At 44.9% G+C, this 19,526-nt stretch overlaps 1 pseudogene; it reads right to left on the bottom strand.

Moving 5' to 3' along the window:
• Positions 1-1,980: 1,980 nt before the first annotated feature.
• LOC127201961 (60S ribosomal protein L13a-like) lies at positions 1,981-4,733 on the bottom strand (annotated as a pseudogene).
• Positions 4,734-19,526: the final 14,793 nt, after the last annotated feature.

Consider the following 19,526-nt stretch of genomic DNA (forward strand, 5'->3'; position numbering starts at 1 on the left):
GCTGTTGTTGTTGTTGTTGTTTTTATTGTTTGGATTTTTGAGGCAGGTTTCTCTGTGTAGCCCTGGCTGTCCTGGAGCCTACGCTATGTAGACCAGGCTGACCTCAAACTCACAGATCCACCTGCCTCTGCCTCCCAAGTATTAGGATCAAAGGCGTGCACCACCACCGCCTGGCTGCAACATAATGTTAAGATGAAAAGGGGTATGAGAAGAGAAAGAAGCCACAGACACTATGACCTGCTTTGTCACTCCTGCTGAGCCCAAAAAATTATACTACTGATAAAACCTAAACTACCTACTCAGAGCTAACGTATGTCTTCCAAAATGCATCTCAAATAAGGACATTAAAACAACAAATACATTATTATTACTTTTTTGTTTGTTTGTTTATTAATTTTTTTGTGACAGGTTCTCACTATGTAGCCCTGGTTGTTCTGGAACTCATTACATAGATCAAACTGGCCTTGAACTCAGAGAGATCTTACTCCTATGTCTTCTAAGTGCTAGAATTAAAGGCATGTCCCATTGTCATAATTAGGGTTTTATTGCTGTGAGGAGACACCATGACCAAGTCAACCCTTATAAAGAAAAACATTTGCTGTCTCTGACATGGATTTTGTTCCCAGCTTTTTGGTCACCTCCCTCTGGGGACAGTGCCTCACCAGACCACAGGGGAAGAGGACATGCTCAGTCCTGATGAGGCTTGGGGAGATGGGGTACATGGGAAAGGGAGCTCCCCTTTATTGAGGAATAGGGGAGGGGTGAGAGAGAAGGAGGCTGGGGAGAAGAGAAGACATGGTGCTGGAAGAAGAGTTGACAGTTTTACATCTTGATCTGGATGCAGCACAAGGGGACTGTGTGATTTACTGGGCATAGCTTGAGCATAGGTGACTTCAAAGCCAGTTCTCACAGTGTCACACTTCCTATTCCAACAAGGCCACACCTCCTAATAGTGTGCCTACTGCCCATGGACAAGCGTTCAAACACATGAGTCTATGGGGCCATTCCTATTCAAACCATCATAGGAGGTGAGTCTGTTCATGGCATCTTTCAGGCAAGACACTCAGGAAAGGCTGGATGCATTTCTAGTGTCTGGGATGCACGTGGATCCCCTGGTTTAAGTCTGTGCTGCTGCCATCCGTGGTTGTGCTCATTGCTGCCTGTCTGGTCTGTGCCTCTCTTATGTATTTTTGTCAATTTTGTTTACTGGAGGAAAGGGAGCCGTGATAGGAAGGGAGTGAACGGATCTAAGACCCTGTTAAAGTGTATGTTAAAGTACTTCAAGGACAGGGCTGGAGAAATGGCTCAGAGGTTATGAGCACTGACTGCTCTTCCAGAGGACCTGGGTTCAAATCTCAGTACCCACATGGCAGTTCACAACCGTCTGTAACTCCAGTTCTAGGGATACAGCACCCTCCAAAAACAGCAACAACAACAAAATAAAAACCCACCAATGTACATACAATAAAAATAATAATAATAATAATAAAGTACTTCAACCAGGCATGGTGGTGCACTCCTTTAATCCCAGCACTAGGATGCAGAGGCAGGCGGATCATTGTGAGTTCAAGGCCAGCCTGGTCTACAAAGCAAGTCCAGGACAACCAAGGCTACACAGAGAGAGCCTGTCTTGAAAAAACAAACAAACAAACAAACAAATAAAAACAAGATACATAAGGGGATCTAGTGTCCTAAGGTATCGGGCACCTCGGCTCCAACTTTCTTTTGATCTTCTTTGTTCACCTCCACAAAGCACAAGTGAGGCCAGGCAAGGCCCTTTGATCTGGCCTTCTTATCTCTGGAGCAGAAAGGAGTGTGGTCACGTGACTCAGGCTGGGGGAACTTTCCTGCAGCTGTGCTTAAGTTTCCCTGCAGCTGTGTCTTACCACCTGTCACTGTGACCCTGAGATGTGGATTTTAATTATTTGGTGGTGGAGGAAGTGCAAGCCAGGCAGGCACGAGACACAGTCTGTGTTGGGATCACATCAGGGGTCCGTTGGTCTTGAGGACCTCTGTGAACTTGTTGATTTTCTGCTTCCCATTCTTTTCTGCTATCTCTACTTGGCACTTCCACCCACACTCACAAGCCATAGGACCCCCATAAGCAAACTTTCCAGCAGGTCTCAGCCACATGACCTTGAGGGCAGCAGGAATCACCACCCACTTTTTCTTGTCATAGGATAAAGGGATCCCATCAAACACCTTGAGGCGTTCCAGGGCAGCCTGGCCTCTCTTGGTCTGTGAGACAGCCAAAAAAATGTGGCTCGAGGCTGGGAAGTGGTAAGGGTCTGAAGAGGGCTTGGTGTTCATCCGCTTCTGGAGAAAGGCCAAATACTTTAACTTGTTTCTGTAGAAAGTTCTAGAAATGTTGATGCCATTGCAGAGTACAACCACCACCTTTCGGCCCAGTAGTACTTGCTTGGCCACAATGCCTGGCCCAGAAGAAGGCCTCTGTCTTCCAGCCCTAGAACCTGAGCCTCCCAAACAGTTTCTCTGTGTGGCCTTGGCTGACCTACACCTGGGCTTGCCCTGTAGACCAGGCTGGCCACAAACTCACAGAGATCCACCTGCCTCTGCCTCTCCAGTGCTGAGATTAAAGGTGTGGGCCACCATGCCTGGCTCCTAACCTTCATTTGGGTGAGAACTAACAAGGCCAGGGTTCTATTCCACTCAGCTCTAAGGAGCCCAGGGCAACATTAAAGGTAGGAGGCAAGTCTGTTAAATTTCTGACTGACACAAGAGTGGCCCACTCAATCCTGACAGAGCTTCTAGGACCACTGCCAACTCAACCAGATAGACTAAATTTTTTCCTTGGAGACTTTCTGACAGTGGACTTGATGATACACTCCTCCTATTTTTTTTCAAGACAGGGTTTCTCTGTGTAGCCTTCCTTAGCTGTCCTGAACTTGCTCTATAGACCAAGGTGGCCTCAAACTCAAAGAGAGCCTCCTGCCTCTGGCTCCCAAGTGCCTGGATTAAAGGTGTGCATCACCACCTCTAGCTGATCCACTCTTTCTTATTCATGAAAGACTGCCTCTGTCCCATCTTAGGAGAGATTTACCACAAATGCGACAGGAAAAGCCTTTGGGGAGGCTACTACTCATTTTGCTTTGAGTTCTACTCAACTCCTAACCCATATTCTTGTGACCTGCTCCGTGTTGGAAGGACACCTCTTCTAACCAAGTCCAGCACCTGAAAATGATGCTCAAACTTCGAGACAAATGCAGAATTCACAACGGTCTGGGCCGAGAATAACCCACCAAGTTTGGCCATCTACGGAGTGCTATTCAGTCACTGGTCAAACAATATCTATGGTCCAGGAAGCTAGGTAGGGGATTGCTAAACACATGAACAGGCTATAGGAAGCAGGGGTCCTCATTCCCTAACATTCCCCTCGGAATACCTCCCCTGATCATGGTCCAAAAACCAGGCATTCAGAACTACATCCCAGTGCAGGATCTCAGAGAGGTCAACAAAAGGGTGGAGACCATTCATTCCACGGTTCCTAACACTATACCCTCAAATCTCCAGCCACCAGAGAAGGAAGGATACATAGTTTTGGTCTTAAACGATGTCTTCTGGGCTGGGAAGATGGCTCAGAGGTTAAGAGCACTGGCTGTTCATTCACAGGCCCTGGGTTCAATTCCCAGCAACCACATGGTGGCTCACAACATCTACAATGAGATCTGGTGCCTTCTTCTGGTGTACAGGTGCACATTTGGGCAGAATACTGTATAAATTATAAATAAATAAATCTTTTTTAAAAAATTATGTCTTTTTCAGCACTTGGGAGGCAGAGGCAGGTGGATTGCTGTGAGTTCAAGGCTAGCCTGGTCTACACAGCAAGTCCAGGACCACCAAGGCTAACAGAGAGACCCTATCTTGAAAAAACAAACAAGCAAACAACAACAACAAAGATGTCTTCTTTTGCCAACCCATTTTCACCTGTGAATAAACAGATCCCAGGGAAGGATTTACAGACCTGTTGACTTGGACTAGGTTGCCCTAAGGGCTCAAAAACTCTCCCAACCTCTTTCACTAGGCCTTGGGTGCTGACCTTGTGACTTTTGGCAAAGGTTTCTGGAGAGTCCCTTGTTACAGTATGCGGCTGACATCCTCACAGCTTCAGAAACAGAGGCGAAATATAAGAAAGCCACGGAGGGCCTGTTAGAGGCACTACAAATCCTAGGAAATTGGATCTTTTCCCAGAAGGACCAATTGTGTGTACCCTGTGTCACCTCCCTGGGGTACAACTTGGAAGGAGATAGACAAACGGTGTCCCATAGCCAAATCTCAGAGATCTTATGGATTCACATGCCTAACACAAAGGAACAGGACTTCAGAGGCCATTGGTTGCTGCTTATGGATATCTGGGTTTATGGAGCTAGCTAAGCCATTATGTACTCCCTTGGTAGCACTTAGCCGCTACAACAGACTGACTCCAAGCAGAAAGCTTTCAAGGCCTTGAAGAAGGTTCTCATCACTGCACCAGCTCTAGCCCTCCTGGATGTCTCTAAGATCTTCTATTTGTATATAAGCAAAAGGGGCCCTTTCCCAGATACTGAGGCCCTACAAGAGGCCAGCGGTCTAACCATCCAAGACTTGATGCTGTTTTCGTAGGTTGGCTGGTGTCTTAGTTAGGGATTTCTGTTGCTGCAGTGAACTACCATGACCAATAAGCAAGTTGGGGAGAAAAGGGTTTACTTGGCTTACACTTCCGTATTGCTGTTCATTATCGAAAGAAGTCAGGACTGTTGGGGAAAGTGGGTTTTTCCTTTGTATTAAGGTGTGTGTCTGTATTTTCAACTGTTAATGCTGTACAGGCAGAGAGCTAAGTATTAGCAAGATTTTGGTATTGTAATTTCTATGGCTCATCACCAGTTTTACTATTTTGTAAATGTTTTTCCTTCCTCATTCGTCTAGAGGCAATCTAAAAGATGTTCGAATGTTGTCTTACTGCTGATTGGTTAAAATAAAGATCTCACAGTCAGTACCTGGATCAGGAAGTGGAGTGCAGAACTTCCAAGAGAGAGAGGGATGCTGGGAAAAGAAGGAAAATGCAGGGGATTTGAGAAAGCAGTCACAGAGGGGAACAGACACAGATCACAGAAGAGCAGAGACATAGCCATGTGCTGGCTTTGTAGTGGTAGCAGTCAGATTAGGGTTAGAGGGTTAGAGAAGCTAGCTGAGAGTTTTCCCAAGCTAAAAGCCTAATCTTTAGACTTTATGTAGTATCTGTGCCATGATTTACTACTGGTGGGTCTGGGAAAGTCCCAAGATATCTGGGTGCCCCATGTTGGGCACCACTTGTAGCCAGACTTTGGATACTTTATTGGGTTCTTGTTCCTGCCCCCCTACACCACTCCTTTTCAACTGCCTTCCCCAAAACTATGTAGGAGAAATAGAAGGACAGAGGGGAGTATGGGGTGTTGATATTGTTAGACCACTTCCTGCTGATGAGGGGTGTTGTGTTCCTTGGGGCACATTTGGTCTTCATCATCAGGATATCTCTAAGCAGCAATCCAGCAACCAGCAACCAGAAACAGAAGCAACCAGCAATAGTAGCTGGAGCCACAGGGGTATCAGATGCCATGCCTCTTAGGGCTCTGGAATTTATATATCTTCTGAAGAGTCACCCCAATTCTAGACATAAATCATCTTTAGTTTCCCAGGGCATGAGACAAACCCTAGTCAACTGCTGTTGTCAATCTAAAACAACCTCATATCCCACACCTGGGATTAAAACAAAAACATATTCACATATCATACCTATGGGGTTTTTTGGTAAAATGTATTTATTTATTATGTATCGTGCTCTGCCTGCTTGTATACCTGCAGACCAGAAGAGGGCATCAGATCACATTATAGACAGTTGTGAGCCACCATGTAGTTGCTGGGAATTGAACTCAGGACCTCTGGAAGAGCAGTCAGTGCTCTTAACTGCGAGCCATCTCTCCAGCCCCATACCTGTGTTTTTGAAGAGACCAAAAATTCTCACTACATAGCACAGAAACTCAAGCAGGACAGAGACCTGAAGGCAGGAGCTGAGGCAGAAACCATGGAGGGACCCTGCCTACTGGCTTGCTCCTCATGGCTTGTTCAGCCTGCTTCCTTATAGAAGCCAGGACCACCAGCCCAGGAGTGGTACCACCCACAGTGGGATGGGCCCTTTCCAACTGATCACTAAGTTTCTTCAACTGAGGCTCCTTTCTCTCTGATAACTCTAGCCTATGTCAAATTGACACACAAAACCTAGCGAGTACAGCCTCTTGTTTCCAAGCAGTTCCTGCTATAGCCATGTGAGTGGCCAGGAACTGTGCTTAATCACCCAGCATTCTGTAGAGGCCTTCCTGATGGAGACCCTAGAGAGGGATACCCAACGCCTGCATAACACATTTTCAAGCAGTCCTGAATCTCTTCTTTAAAACTTCAGCTATCAGCCGGGCACAGTGAGCATGGTGGTGCGCACCTTTAATCCCAGCACTTGGGAGGCAGAGACAGGCAGATCTCTGTGAGTTCAAGACCAGGCTGGTCTATAAAGTGAGTCCAGGACAGCTAGAGATACACAGAGAAACTCACAACAAACAAACAAAACAAAACAAAACCAAAAACAAAGAAACAAAACCCTTTAACTATCAACCCAGCTAGTTTTCTATTAGACAATAACTCAGCAGAGCCCCTCCTCGATTGTCTGGAAGCGACAATCAATTTGTCCAATTTGTCAGACCTGACCTAACAGATGTCCCGCTATGAGAAGCAGAAGAGGTACTGTACATTGATGGGAGTTGTTTTGCTTAAGATGGAATCAGGTATGCTGAGGGCCACAATTATTGCCTTGGATAGGACAATGTGGGCCCGAAGAGTATTTTAATCCAGAACATGGCTACTCTGGCAATGGATCACATCTATAGACATTCTAGGTCTATGTGATCCAGGTGGAATGCAGACACTCCCTTTAGTACACATCTTTAATCCCAAACAATGAAGGTAAGGTTTGTAGAAGGAAGTAGTAGCGATGTCTGAAAGTGATGTCTAATTGAGGGGCAGACAAAGTGATGAATCAGAGAAAGATTTGACAGAATGAATCAGAGATAGGATAAGCCCAACTCTCAGGACAACAGCATAGGGAAGAGAGGCTATTTAACAACAGTGGAGAGAGAGAGAGAGAGAGAGAGAGAGAGAGAGAGAGAGAGAGAGAGAGAAAGAAGAAGAAGAAGAAGAAGAAGAAGAAGAAGAAGAAGGAGGAGGAGGAGGAGGAGGAGGAGGAGGAGGAGGAGGAGGAGAAGAAGAAAGAAGGAGGAGGAGGAGGAAGAAGAAGTAGCCTTAAAAGTAGTGGTGTGTGAGGCAGATTTCTTTTTTGTTTGTTTTTTGTCTTTGTTTTACAAGAGACATTTTCTCTGTGTAGCCCTGGCTGTCCTGGACTCGCTTTGCAGACTGACGTGGCCTCGAAGTTACAAAGATCCACCTGTCTCTGCATCCCAACCTCTGGGATTAAAGGCTGCACCACCACACCCTGTTGTTTTGGTTTGGTTTGGTTTTTTGTTGTGTGTTTGTGTGTGTTTTTGTGGGGGGGCAGTTTTTACTGGGACAGTTTTACAGAGACAGGTTGGAGAGTGAACAAGATCGACACAAATGAACACAGAATGAGCCAGAGAATGAAAAGGAGCCAGAAGATTAGAACATATGGCCAGAGTTAGTTTGACGCCAAGCAGATCAATTTAGTTAGAAGCTGAAAGATGCCAGTTTGAATCAGTCAGCTTGGAGAGGAGTTTGGGCCAGAACAGCTGAGTTGAACGAGCCAGTGAAGAGTTCAGAAAGAGCTAGAAAGAATGAGTTTATTCAGCAGCAAGTCTCAGAGGCTGAAACATCGTAGACCTAGGCTAGCAGACAGAAGTTGGAAGCTGAAGCCTTCAAGGTTCAGGTTTGCAGAAGATTAGATTGTACAGAAGCTAGAAGCTTCCAGGTTTAGGCCTAGGGATAATTACAAGAGAGAAAGAAGTGCTCTGGGCTCAGCTTGGGTACATCTCTCATCTCATCCCCACAACTGAGGAAATCAAAACAACATGGACACAGCCCCAGGCTCTCAACTGAGGGACTTCAACACAAAGAGTAGAGTTTGAGGCCAGCCTGGTCTACAAAGTGAGTCCAAGACAGTCAAGGCTACACAGAGAAGTTCTGTCTAAAAAACAAACAAACAAACAAACAAACAAAAATTCAAAGCAAAAATTTTAAAGCCCACAATTCTTGTCCATAAGCACTTGTTAATTTTCTTTCTTTTTGTTTTTTAGAGACAGGGTCTCTCTGTGTAGCCTTGGCTGTCCTGGAGTTGCATTGTAGACCAGGCTGGCCTCCAACTCACACCAATCTGCCTGCCTCTGCCTCCCGAGTGCTGGGATTACAGGTATGTGCCACCACCGCCTGGCCAGCACTTGTTAATTTTCATAGACACCTTGCTGAATAGATTGAAACCTATCACACCCTAACAGAGATGGCCTCAGTAGTCACCAAGAAAGACATCTGAGAGTTAATTCCTAGATTTGGGCTGTCCCTCTCCCTGGGGTCTGACAGTGGTTCCATCTTTATGCCCAAAGTTTCCCCAAATCTGACAAAGGTCTTAAATGTTGATTGAAAACTACATGGTACCAAAAGGACACAGAGATCTGGTCAAGTAAAAAGGATAAAGAGGTCCTTAAAGGAGACTTATCTAAACATGTCCTTAAGGGGGCTGGAGAGATGGCTCAGGGATTAAGCACACTGGCTGTTCTTCCAAAGGTCCTAAGTTCAATTCCCAGCAACCACATGGTGGTTCACAGCCATCTATAATAAGATCTGGTGCCCTCTTCTGGCCTGCAGGTCTATATGTAGGCAGAATACTATCTAAACAAGAAATAAATCTTTTAAAAATATATATATTTTAAAAGTCTTTAAGTCCAAAAAATTGGAACAGCTTTCTATTTTTGCTCTCCCAAGGGCCAGGTGCATCCCATACCAAGAAACTTTCACCCCATTTCAAATTATATTTGGGAGGTCTTCTTACTCTTCCCTAAGCTTAGAGACCTTCATATGGCAAATGTTACTAACCAAACTCTCCTCAAGGGTACAGGTCCTGCAGCAGACCCAGAGGACAGACTGTTCATCAGACAGTTTGAGAGTCTGTGCCCTTGCCCATTTCTGATCCCAGCTTGGTGACCTTGTATGGGTGGGAAGGATTTAGACTTGAAGCCTACCTGTAGGAGGGTCCTCACCACCCTCACACTGGTGCATGTCACTTCATGGATCCATCAGACCCACTGAAGGAGACTGAATGTCAGCACCAGCTCCTCCAACCCCCTAAAGATAAGACTGACGAGGGCGCTATGATTATGACTATCTATTTTGTCTTCTTGTCTCCCTGTGGAAAAGACCCCAAACTCCCATGAGCCAGAACCCTGGGTCTGAAAATAATAATTAGAGGGGGATGGGTAGACATGGAGCTCATAACCAGTCTATCCACTGAGACTTAACCCACATTCCAGGAAGACATCTGTAAAACGTTACATCCAGGCACTCTCCTGAGGAGGAACACACTGCTGGGGCTGTGAGTCCACCAACAAAGAATAGGGGCTCTAATATGTCTAGTGCAATGCCTGTCTACCTGACAGCTCCCCCAAGATGCCAGGAGTCAGGTGAACAGCACTGTGCTCAGTGGGGTTGTGAAACCGGATCTTCCTGGGGCACAGTGATACTAGAAGTACAGCAATGCAATCCCATTTCCATAAAGATTAAGGCCTGGCAGGAAGCCAAGAGTCTTTATTTAAAAAAAAAAAAAAAACAGTAAAACCCAGGGAGTTGAGTTATACATCAGTGGTCCAAACCTATGCAACAGATTTACTATAAAAGACATCCAGTCCACGAGCCCAAACTGGTCAATTATTATACCCCTGGGATATGAGCCCCAGTCCTCCAATTTTCCCAGTAACTCCCTCAATAACTCAGGGTGTAAACGTCAAGGAGGCAGTGCAAGCCAGCTCCTCAGTGCTTAGGATGCTTTAAAAAAAAGTGGGGGGCAGGCTATCTTGCCAGGTGGTGGTGGCGCAAGCCTTTAATCCCAGCACTTGGGAGGCAGAGGCAGCCAGATCGCTGTGAGTTCGAGTCTAGCCTGGTCTACAAAGCAAGTCCAGGATAGTCAAGACTACACAGAGAAACCCTGTTTCAAGAAAAAAAAATGTGTGTCAGTTCCTTAGCCAACCTCAGATGGACATAGGTCAGGACTGATGGCTTTGCCTGGACCTTAAGCCCCTCCCCTTTATTATATTGGGATTGAAACTAATTTAACAATAAACTCGATTTCCAATCCCAACAACTGTAAAGGGGACCAGCATAAGCTCACCCTGGGAGACTTCCAAGGAAAAGATGCCTGCCTAATGTCCCCAAGAAATCCCCTACATAGTTTCCCCTATGCAGATTCCGGTAGCCTTAGCTAGCAGGTAAACTCCAGAAATGACGGTGGAGTGTATTTCCAGACTCCAGAGACTACCTGGTTTGCTTGCACTAACAGCTTAACCAATTGTACATCTTCTGAATTGTTTGTATCAGAGGAGACTCCACACCCCCCCCCCCAATGCATCTTTGGGTATACCACACCACAGGTGTCCATCTATGATTGAGAAGAGCACAGGGCCCATTTAAATCCAGTCTTCGTTTCCTCCAGCTGTGAGCTGTCCTTTTCCAAGGCTGTTCTCCAGAATCAGAGAGAACTGGACCTCTTATTTACAATACAAGGAGGTCTCAGTATGACTCTCGGAGGACGTTGTTCTTTCTATGCTAATCAGTCAGGGATAAATAGAGAAAGCTTAGCTGTGGTCAGAAATAACTGTTCTCCTAACCAAACTGTGCCAAGCAGGATGTGGTTTTTTGTGCGTACATGCCTTTAATCCCAGAACTTGGGAGGCAGAAGCAGGTGTATCTCTGGGAGTTTGAGGCCAGCCTGATGTACAAAGAAAGTCCAGGACATCCAGGGTTACACAGAGAAATCCTGTCTCGAAAAAACAGAAAATAAATAAAATCAAAACAACAACAACAAAAATCAGAAATAATACTCTATCAAACCAGACTTGGTGGCATAGTTAATGTCTGCACTTGGGACTTGGAGATGATTTTTGTTATACATTTGAAGCCTGTATGGGTTACGCAGTTCAAGACATCTTGAGACAGGGAGACCTTCTGATAAAGAATAGAAAAAAGGTCGGGCTTGTTGGTGCACGCCTTTAATCCCAACACTCGGGAGGCAGAGGCAGGTGGATCGCTGTGAGTTCAAGGCAAGCCTGGTCCACAAAGCAAGTCCATGACAGCCAAGACTACACAGAGAGACTCTATCTCAAAAACAAAACAAAACAAAACAAGAATAGAAAAAATGCTGGGTGTAGTGGCACACACCTTTAATCCCAGCACTTGGAAGGCAGAAGCAGGCAGATCACTGTGAGTTCGAAGCCAGCCTGGTCTTCAAAGTGAGTCTAGGACAGCCAAAGCTACACAGAGAAACCCTGTGGTGGTGGCGGGGCGGTGGCGGGGGGGGGGGGTGGGGGTGGTAAAGAATAGAAAAATAAAAAAATACAAAAGCTGGTGTAGTGGTGGCACATGACCTTAATTAGATTTCTGAGTTCAATACCACCATGGTCTACAGAGAGAGTGCCAGGATAATTAGGGCTACACAGAGAAACCCTGTCTTGGGAAAAAGAAAAAAAAAAGGAAAAAATTAATTTAAAAAAACAAATATAGAAAAATCATGGTATCAGGGACTTGTTTTGAAAATGTCTCCTAAAATTATGATTTGAGTTTCTGATTTTTGTGCATTTGTTTTATTCTTTTTTATTTCAATGCTGAGTCTTGAACCCAAAGCCATATGTAGTCTCCCTTCCTTCCATTCTTTCTTCTCTCCCTCCCTCCCTCCCTCCCTCCTTTCCTCCTGGAACTACAGAGAGAGGGAGTACTAGCTTTAAAGATGTGGACCACCACACATTATCCATTATAGTCTTGGCCAGAGTTCTACTACTGAGTTACAGCTCAAACTCTGATTTGTACTTTCTTTGATAAATTTTAAAAATATTTCTTTGTGTTGGTATATGTGTGTGTACACATTGGAGTGTGCAGGGAAGCCACCAGAGGCCATTAGCCCTCCTGGAGCTGGAGCCACAGGTCTGTGTGAGCAGCCTGACATGAGGTTTGAGATGTGAGCGTGCTCTTGACTGCTGTAGCTCTCTAGCCCCCAAACTCTTCTTTTGAGACAGACTCTCATTAGGACAGACTGACTTTGAACACATCACGTGGTTATGAATGACCTTGAACTTCTGATATTCCTTCTTCTAAGATTTTCCCATTGCTGGGTTTAAAAACTTAAATTTTTGTGTGTGTTAGCATACAAAGTTTTAGGTTTTATTATGGCATTATTATACATTATGCTACTACTAATACAGTATACATAATACTAATATACATGAATGTCATTAGACTTCTTTCTTATTCATCTCCCTCTCTGAACAGCCCTCCCATTTCACCCTTGTCCACCTTTATACTGTTCCTCTTCCTCTGAAACCACCTCCTCCTACTTTCATGTCATATGAATTCCATTATTCTCCCTCCCCAGCCTCTTCCCTGCTAAGATGTCTTTCTCCTCTCTCATGGTCTCCTTTCTACTTTAATCATACACACACACACACACATCGGGACATATATATATATATATATATATATATATATATATGAGAAAAAACCATATGCTGTCTGTTGTTCTGAGTCTGGCTTATGTCACTTGACATAATTATTTCCAGTCCCATCCATTTTCTTGCAAATGGATGATGTCATTTTCCTTTATGGCTGAAAAATATTCCCTTTTATTTGTAAATCACTTTTTCTTTATCCATTCATCTGTTTGTGCACATCTGGGTTGGTTCAGCTTCCTAGCTAGTGCGAATAGTGGAGAAGTTAACTTGAATATTCATGTGGTCTGCTGATTTAGACCCTTTAGGTATGTACCAAGTGGTGTATAACTGGGTCCTATAGCCGTTCTATTTTTAGTTTAGTTTTTTCATTTTTGACACAAGGTTTCATGTAACACAGGCTGACCTCAAACTCACTATGTCGCTAGATACTGACAAGCCAAAACATGCAGCTACAGGAGGCTCTGTTCAGGAGATTCAGTGCTTAACATCCCATTCTCAGAAGCTGAAAATGAACCTGAGTTACTTTTGGTTTGGTTCCTTCTTTCCTTCCTTCCTTCCTTCCTTCCTTCCTTCCATCCTTCCTTCCTTCCTTCCTTCCTTCCTTCTACTCTTTCTTTACAGGCTTACACAATGCAAGTGCATGAGCACGCGCGCGCGCACACACACACAAACACACACACACACACACCTCTGTTGTGAAACCCTCTCCTTTAGACACACCATGGTCATTGTCCTCTTGAGTTCTCAGCAGCTGTGAAGTCTTGTAGGAATCCTGTACGAGACTGGTCCCACCACTGCTCCATTCTGGACAGAGAAGAGAGGCTCACACATCCTTTCATCAGATGGTGCGTACAGACTTGACTGCTGAGGGGCTAAGGGGCTTCCTTCTCTGTTGCTGTTACATTCTGGCAGCCATATGTGTGTGGGGGGGGGTGTGCTCCTGCATGCCACGGTGCACATGTGGAGGTCAGAGGATCACAGGCAGTCGTGAGCCACCCAACATGGATGCTGAGAACCAAACTAGGTCCTCCACAAGAGCAATGCATGCTCTCAACCACAGAACCGTCCTCCCAGTCTTGGGTCTCCACTGTTATTCTTCATAACAGAGCTCCATTTATTAAGTCCTCACACCATTACCTTTACTCATTTTGACAGATCTTTGTGTGTGGTGTGTTGTTACATGTGTGTGTGTGTGTGTGTGTGTGTGTGTGTGTGTGTGTGTGTATGAATGGAGAGACCAGAGGCAGGCAGATGCCAGGTGTCTCTTCTCTATTGCTTTCCACCTTTGTTTTTTGAGACAGAATCTCCCACTGAACCTGAAACTCAGGATCTGGCTAAGCAGGCAGCCAGTGAGCTTCAGGGATCTTATTAGTCTGCTCCTACGGCACCTGGGTTACAGGCTTGTGGTTTCTAGGGATCTAAGCTCAGCAGGTGTTTAACTTCAGGAGGCATCTCTGCCAGAGACTTTCTTTCTTTCTTTCTTTCTTTCTTCTTCTTTCTTTCTTTCTTTCTTTCTTTTTTCTCTTCTTTCTAAAAGATTTTGAAATTATTATTTTCTGTGTGTATGATGTGTGTGTTGGGGCTATTGCACTGCACCTGTATGGAGGAGACAGCCTTGAAGAACTGGCTCTTTACTTCCACATTTAAGTGGGTCCTGGGAATCAAATTCAGGAGGTCAGGCTGGCTCAGCCAGCTCTCTATCTGCTGAGCTGTCTTATAAGCCTCCCATTCCCTCCTTTGTTTTGTTTTGTTTTTTGTTTTTGGGGTGTGGCTTTACTCTAGCCTAGACCAGCCTTGGACTCATTCTGTAGTTCAGGCTGGTCATAAACTTAAAGTAATCCTACTATGACTCCTGAGTGTTGGAATTACAGAGGTGAGCCCCCACTCTCAGCTGATGGCTCTCTATTTGGTGGTTGTTTGTGGTACTCTGGGTTGAACCTAGGGTTTTGCGTAGATAAATGCTCTACCACAGAGCTGCATTCCTAGCCCTTGGAGATCCTCTGTTTATTAGAGTTTTCTAATCTAATAAACTCCATGATACAAGGAGCACATATATGTTGTTTATTGTTATATCAACAACAACAAAAACCACATAGACTTTTTTTGGTTTTTTTTTTAAGATAGGGTTTCTCCATGTAACAGCCCTGTCTGTCCTGGACTCGGTAGACCAGGGTGGCTTTGAACTCACAGAGATCTGCCTGCCTCTGCCTCCCGAGTGCTGGGATTAAAGGCTGGCTAAAACGTAGACTTTCAATACTGGTAGAATGAATAGACAACAGAGATTGCATAAAAATTCTACACTGTTTTAGTGACTGGAGAGATGTCTCAGTGAGTAAGATCACTGGCTGCTCTTACAGAGGACCCAGATTCAGTTCACAGCACCCACCCGCATGGTAACTCACAATCATCTGTAACTCCAGTTTCAGGAGAGCTGACACTTCTTTTCATTGTCATAGGCACCAGCACATGGTACACATACATACATACTGGTAAAACACTCATTCACATTTTAAAAACAGATACATCTAAGAAAACAAATATATAAAAATTCTAGTCAGACATAGTGGCACAAGCCTTTAATCCCAATACTCGGGAGCCAGAGGCAGGTGGATCTCTGTTAGTTTGAGGCTAGCCTGGTCTACAGAATAAGTTCCAGGACAGTGAGGGCTATACAGAAAAACCTTGTCTAGAAATGACAACAACAACAACAAAATTGTACACTGTGATGTAGGCATAAGGTTTTTGTGTAATTCAAACTCTGGTTTCTGTATCCCCCATATCTGGTTGCAATTCTTGTTCTGAGAATCTCCTGTCTCAATGTTGTGTAAACACTGGTCTCCAATAAAGCATCTTACAGCCAATCACTGAGCAGGAAGAGAATAGGGCTGGACTTCCTGTCAGCCAGGGTAGGAGGAGTTAGAGAGGGAAGTAGGGGATTCAACCAGTGGATTGAGCCAGGGAAGAGGTCCAAAAGGCATCAAGAGAGGAGCTGGAACAGAGAAAGCTACAAAGTGCAAGTATCTCTGGCATGTACGCTGGGAGGAAGCCAAATTATTTTAGAGGGTTAGCAATAGAGTAATAACTGCTCAGTTCTTGTGCTGTGAAGCCTGTTAAAATAGAGTCAATAATTATTTGTGTTATAACCAGATTAAGAGAGAAACTGAGAAACAAACACAGTTCTATAAAAATAACCTTAATGCTGTATTAATAACAATGACTAAGTGTTGGAATTACCATGCCACATTTAAAGAACGATGATTAAAGGTAAAGGTGCAAATTTGCAATCCTTGGCAAAGGTTTCAGGGCAGCATGGAATAAATAAGTGCAGAATGGATTTCTAACTACAGATGCAGTTTTTCTTTTTTTTTAAATTATTTATTTATTATGTATTATTTATACAGTATTTTGCCTGTATGTATGCCTGCATGCCAGAAGAGGGCACTAGATCTCATTTAGGATGGTTATAAGCCACCTTGTGGTTGCTGGGAATTGAATTTAGGACCTCTCAAAGAACAATCAGTGCTCTTAACCTCTGAGCCATCTCTCCAGCCCCCCAGATGCAGTTTTTCAATAGCATTTTCTTTTTTTCTTTCTTCCTTTCTTTTTTTTGTTTTGTTGTTGTTGTTGTTGTTTGTTTTGTTTTGTTTTTTGTTTTTGTTTTTCAAGACAGGATTTCTCTGCGTAGACTTGGCTGTCCTGGACTCGCTTTGTAGACCAGGCTGACCTTTGCCTGGCAGTAAATGAAGCAGAGACCCTAGAGGAACTTGGTTTACTGGCTTACTCAGATTGATTTTTTTTTTTAATGGTATCCTTGCCCAACTGCCCAGGGGTGGCCCCACCCACAATGGGCTGGGCATTCCCACATCAATCAGCAGTCAAGAAAGTGCAATACAGGCCAGTCTGATGGAGACTTTTTCTCAGCCGAGGTTCCTCTTCTCAGAAACTCTAGCTTGTCTTGACTTGACCAAAAACAAACTGTTTGGGGTTGATCTGTGGCTGCTGAATATTCAAATGTTAAAGCCCCCAACACCTGGCTGCTACCCAGACGAGCACATTCTCATGTACACTGAGTGATGATGGGTAAACTTTGCTCACCAGTATTCTCTGGCTTGTTAAATAAAGTTGCTGACAGCTGATAGCTGGAGGGGAGGGGGAGTGGGCGGGGCTTCGGTTCCTGGGGGTGGGGTCAGGTGGAAAGCATCAAGTGAGAGGAGTGGGGAAGCAGAAGAGGACATCGGAGAGAAGGCAGTCGCAGTGGGGCAGTATGGACATAACTATGTGACCATGAGGGCTGGCCTGATGGGAAAGAAATAGCCCAGACAGGAAGAAGTACAGCAAGTACTTTGGGATGTGTAGTTGAAAAATAGCAAAAGAGTTTAGAGGGTTGATATTGTTATGCCCGATCACTAGATCCCCAAAGACCACCAGGAGTCTGAAGCCATGTGCAAAAACAAAGAGGCTTTATTCACGGTTGAGCTCGAGGGCCCTCCAACCTGCACCACCACACCCAGCTGGTTTGTTTGCTTGTTTGTTTATTTATTTTTGGTTTTTCGAGACAGAGTTTCGCTGTGTAGCCTTGGCTGTCCTGGACTCACTTTGTAGACCAGGCTGGCCTTGAACTCACAGGGATCCACACCTGCCCCTGCCTCCCGAGGCGTGCACCACCACCACCCGGCCTATTGTTTTTTTAAGCTCATAAGATTTTATTGATTAAAAGGGTCTCTAAAATAATCTGATGTAATATTCTCTTTTACCATTGTATTCTAGGAGGCTAGAGGAGTGGCTCAGCAAGCTGCTCATTTCCAACATTCACAGCCTGGGTTTGGTTTCCGGCATCTGCGTGTGTCTTCATTAGGATCTTACTGTTGTGAAGAGACATCACGCCCACAGCCAACTCTGACATAAAAGAACACATTTCAGCCAGGTGTGGTGGTGCATGCCCTTAATCCCAGCACTCGGGAGGCAGAGGCAGGCGGATCACTGTGAGTTTGAGGCCAGCCTGGTCTACAAAGTGAGTCCAAGACAGCCAAGGCTACACAGAGAAACCCTGTCTTGAAAAAACAAACAAACAAAAAAAACCGCATTTCATTGGGGCTGGCTTACAGTTCAGAGGTTTAGTGTATTATCATCATGGCAAGAAGCATGGCGGCACACAGGCAGACACAGTGCTGGAGAGGTAGCTGAGAGTTCTACATCTGGGTCTGTAAGCAGCAGGAAGAGACAGTGGGCCACCAGGCCTAGCTTGAGTTTCTGAAACCTCAAAGCCCACCCCACTCCACCCACCAAAAAGGCAACACCTGCCCCAACAAGGTCATATTCCTAATAGTGTCACTCCACACGGGCCTATGGGGCCATTTTCATTGAAACCATCACATTCCACTCGTTGGCCCCACAGGCTTCTAGCCATATCATCGTCCAACTTCAAAAGTCCCCATAGTCTGTCACAGTATGAGCACTGTCTAAAAGTCCAAAGTTCAAAGTCTCTTCTGAGACCCGTGGCAATCTCTTAACAGTAATCCTTTAAAAAAAAAAAAAACAAAACAAAACAAAAAACAAAAAAACAAAGGCCGAGCAGCAAGTGGATCGCTGTGAGTTCAAGGCCAGCCTGGTCTACAAAGTGAGTCCAGGACAGCCAAGGCTATACAGAGAGACCCTGTCTCGAAAACAAACAAATAAACAAAAAGCAGATCACATATTCTAACATATGATGGCACAAAGTATACATTACCATTTCAAAAGGGAGGAAAGGTGTATAGTGAGGAAATACTGGCCAGAAACAAGACCGAAAACCAGCACCAAATTCTAGGCCCTGCATCTCCACGTCTGTTGTAAACGCTCTCTTCAGATCTCCAACTCTTTTCAGCTTTGTTGACTGCAACACGCTTCTCTCTCTTGGGATGGTTCCACTTCCTGTTAGCAGCTCTCCCTCAGCAGGTATCCCACAGCTCTGGCATCTCTAACCTCTTGGGGTCTCCAAGGAAATCTAGGTTTCATCTTTACAGCTTCACACAATGGTTTCTCTGGACCTCCATCCTGGGACACCCCTGACTATGCCTGACCCCAGCGACCTTTCTTCTGTCCTTGGCTCTGAAGCCAGAACCACATGGCAGAAGCTGCCAAGTTCTGCTGTCTGCTGGAGCTGGGACATGACCCCTTCATTCAAAAAGGTTTTTTTTTTCACCAGCCTGCTGTCTTTGATGTTTTCTTTCACTGTCTAATCTTGGCTGTCCTAGAACTCACTCTCTAGACCAGGCTGGGCTCAAACTCACATCCATCTGCCTGCCTCTGCCTCTGTAGTGCTGGGATTAAAGGTGTGCCACCATGCCTGACTCTAAACTAAGCTGTTCTTTCATTCCTTTTCACAGTTTGGAAGCTTAGCTGGGTGTGCTTGTTCTGAGGTCACTAGTGGAATAAAGGAATGCATCAGGATTTTCTTTAATCTGTTTGCCTCCTTGAACATTGGAGTTAGCTCCATTCCACTTTCTGGTGGCCCTTTTCCCCTCAAACTGTACATTTTGTAATTTTCCTTCCTTAGCTTTCTCACTTTTATTATAAATCTACATAAGCATGGCCACTTATAACCAAGCAACACAGTCAGTATTAGGCTGTCTGGAAATTTCCTTTGCCAAAGCTGTTAATTCATAACTCTTCAATTTAGCCCAAGGCAGATTTTGTTTTGTTTTGAAGAGGGCAAGAAGTAGCCACATTCTTCACCAAAATTTCACCAGAATGATCTTTAGGCCACATACTAACATCCTTCATCTCTGGAACTTCTTGAGCCAGGCCCCACAGTTCAAATCACCCTCAGCACCATTGTCTTCCATGCGT

Source organism: Acomys russatus, chromosome 18, assembly GCF_903995435.1.
Source record: "Acomys russatus chromosome 18, mAcoRus1.1, whole genome shotgun sequence".
Classification (NCBI taxonomy): domain Eukaryota; kingdom Metazoa; phylum Chordata; class Mammalia; order Rodentia; family Muridae; genus Acomys; species Acomys russatus.